Source organism: Poecilia reticulata, chromosome 10 (genome assembly GCF_904066995.2).
Source record: "Poecilia reticulata chromosome 10, P_reticulata-male-v2, whole genome shotgun sequence".
In the NCBI taxonomy this organism is placed as follows: Eukaryota; Metazoa; Chordata; class Actinopteri; order Cyprinodontiformes; family Poeciliidae; genus Poecilia; species Poecilia reticulata.
Window position 1 is genome coordinate 20,143,031 of NC_088839.1, and position 3,714 is coordinate 20,146,744.

Below are 3,714 nucleotides of genomic sequence, written 5' to 3' on the forward strand. Positions count from 1 at the left end.
TGTTATAGAGTTGGATTGAATTAATTTAACTGAAAACTGATTAAAAACACCAACTACACAATACCTGGCTCTGGTTGGACATGGACACAGACTTAAAGTCGACAGCTGGACAAAATGAATCAAAGAAGTAGTGAGAAAACATGTTTCTTTTAATTGAAACACTACAAACTGTAGCTTACATGCATTTGTAAAGTAAATAAAATGCACCAAGTGCCCTGCTCTGAATAGTTTGATACCTTTTAAACCTTGACACTTAACATCTGAAGGAATCACTGTAAGCCTGATGACCTAATCACTCTCCCGGCGAAGCAAGCAGTGAGTGAGCAAGGTGACAGTTGGATGTTACGATACTTGCAGATGAATATCTACTTTTTTTCTAGGAAAGAAAATATCGATATATATATATATCGCAAAATCAATATTATTACACAGCCCTACTGTCTTCAGAGTAAAATTAGGCAAACATACAGGATCAACATCCTGGACATGCCGGCCCCACTGATGGGGGCAGCATCATGATGTGGGTTGCTTTTCTCTTGCAGGGAGAGGCAAGACATGAGTTAATTGACGAAACACAAGGGGACAGTTTGGACGGCAGCATATTGATGTGTCGGAATGGCCTAGCCAAAGTCCAGATTTGATTGAGAAATCAACAAAAAGTGGCTCCACAAAGTATTGACTCATTAGTAAAATCCTATTAAAATACATTAAGGTTTGTGACTGCACCGTGATTTAATGCCAATACAAACTGAAGACGTGAATACTTTACACCAGACACGATCCCTATCCTGTTATCGCTGCAATAAGTTTTTCTTCTCCGTTTGTTCTCTCTTTGCTGCTTTTGTTTATGCTTGTCAATTTTTCCTGTCTCTCACCTTCCAGCTGGTCAAACACTCCTTCCTGAGCTTTGTTTTCCTTCCTGCTTTAGAAGAAACTTTGGGACAAAGGTTAGAACTGAAATATGATTCAGAACAAGCTACTGCTTTCCTGATTTAGACACCTTCTCTGTAATTATCCACACTCTGAATTGATTGAAACTACAATGAAGTAGATAATGTACAAATTCAAAAATCAACCCTACTGATTAATTTAATGTATTTAAAATATTAAAAATAAACCTTTGATACATTTTAAAACAGTTTCAAGTTCTTATACAAGTTATAATTTTGTATTAGAGCTCTGGAAAAAATAGAGACCACTGCACTGAAAACTTCCTGGTTATTCCACCTAATGTCAGTAGTTCATAGATTAAAGGAACAATGTTCACTTTACTCAAACATATACCTATAAAAAGTAAAATCAGAGAAACTGATCATTTTAACTTGTCTCTTAATTTTTCTTTTCCAGAGCTGTATACGGTAAATATTCAGGGTTTTGTCTAATATTTGTCTGAATAATTTAAAAAACGTGTTATAATAACTGCTGATTTAAACCACACGTCAAAGTGATCAAAATATTGACTCATGAATATTAGATAATAATTTACAACAGTTTCAAGACACAAGCGCTTCATAAAGTCTGCATGTAGCCAATACCTCCGCTGCCAGTCCGTCCCACCATCATTCCCAAACAGAGATGCTTGGATTCCTCCTCCTGATGTGGACTCTCACCCTCAACCCAGTGGGGAGAGTTCACCTTGAACCCTGGCCCCTGAACTAATGTCTCAGTTTACTAAGACATTACAAATGTCTTAGTAAACTGATGTCTTTAAAAAGTTCTGTTTGTTCAACGCTAAATCTCCACACTTTATAACTTACAAATAGTGTTATTTATTGCATCGTCTCCAAAGAAAGTTTAAAAATGAAACGGGTTTGAGATCACAAACCCAGACGCAGTAAAAACAGCCTGAGGAGTCATAACGACTGGACTGCTGATGCGTCGCACTTGGCCCACCACCTTCCTCTCTTTCTAGCCTTCTGTCAACAAAGTACAAAATCTGTGGGAGCCTGGATCTGAGCACGGCCTCAGCCGGTTACTTATTTTGGCCCCAGACGAGGGCTTAATGCCACGATATCTTTGTGAACTAGATCTTGATTCTGAGTATGCAGGAACTGACTGTTTACCCCTCATTTACCAAGAAATGAGCTCACTCAGGTCTCAGGGTGCAGATCATTACGCATCTTCTGCTTCGCAGAGCATCCGCAATTCTCTACTGGTTTTATATGCTTTGCTGCACATATTTAACATTTTTGAGGGTTCAAAATGTACTTGTTGCATTTTTCTTCCCACTGGTGGACCCGTGTTTTATTTTAGCTCGGGATTTTGAGACCAGAACTCAAGCATCTTCTCTTGCGACTTTTAGGTCAAGAAAAAGAAACATAATAAAAAACAAATCGGATCTTGCAAAAGCCACTATAAGAGAGCCATAGACTTTTGGTTGAGGAGCTTTATGACTGACCAAAAATCTAGACAGCACCAAAATTAAATATTTTAAATATATGCTCCATGGTGAGCCTTAGAATGACATTATAAGTGTTGATGTTTTAGGGAAAGCCGCTAAAAGTCATGACAAACATAAATAACTGGTGCATATGCAGAAAAAAATCAAACGTAAAAGATGTTAAATAGAAAGATGACTTTTAGAAGTTGGTACACATCAAATCTACTAAAAAACTTGAGGTTTCCTGTTTTCTTTTTTAGAAGGACGTCCATTCATACTTTATCCCTTTTTTTTCCTGTTTTTCTCCAGTTCAAAAACTTTTTGGCCAAAATATGAAACAGTACACCACTGTGAGGTGGTAATTCAGTGATTATTTTGGGGAGCTTTAACAACACTGGGTAGATTTTATGGCTTTTACTATTTTGATTCTTTAAAATATTTATGAGTGGTTTCACGAGTCAAGAAATTTAAACCCCCTGGTTCCTTTATCCCTTAGATGACTTTAAAACCTCAGACTTGAAAGTTGTTTTTTTTTTGTTCACATCTCATGAATCACTGACACTGATTCTGAACACATGTGATGATCTTACCAGGTTTTAAATATCTTGGATCTTGAGTTTGATGTTGTGGTTCTGGCCCTTGCAGCGTTATCCTGTTTTAACTGGGTGGTGTCCAGTACAAGCTTTGACACAGTGTGTTGTGATCAGTTTAATTAATACACTAAAACCTAAGCATCAAGAGAAACCCAGATATTCAACTCTTCAACATCGAATTAATACTTAAACTTTTGTCACGTTACAATCGCAGCTTAAATCTATTTTATTGGGATTTTAAGTAACAAGCCATAAAAAGTAAGACATAAGTATGATATAGAAGAAATTGAATACATGACTTTGAGAAAACTGACACTCACTTTTACTGTGAACATACTGTCCATCACATTGGTGGCAGCATCATGCTGTGGGACGGTTTTCCTGTCCCAGCAGGAACAGAGAAGCAGGACAGAGATAGTGGGAAGATTGATCGAGTAACATGCAGGAAAGTCCTGGAAGAAACCGTGTTAGAGGCTTCAAAAGACATGTATCTGCAGGTTTCAGCAAGTTAAATTTAAGACTTTTTAATGCCACCTTGAGTAAATTTTAAGGCTGAAAAACTTTAAATATAGAGGAGGGTTTCAAGATTCTGCTGTATTACAATCATAAATGTTTGCCGTCAACCCCGATATTTTGAGAGCTCTTTTATAATGATGCTAAAACCAGTGAATTAACAAACAATAACATCAAACCCAACTTCACAATTACCTAGTTGAAAGTCAGAAAACCAGTGTGATGCTG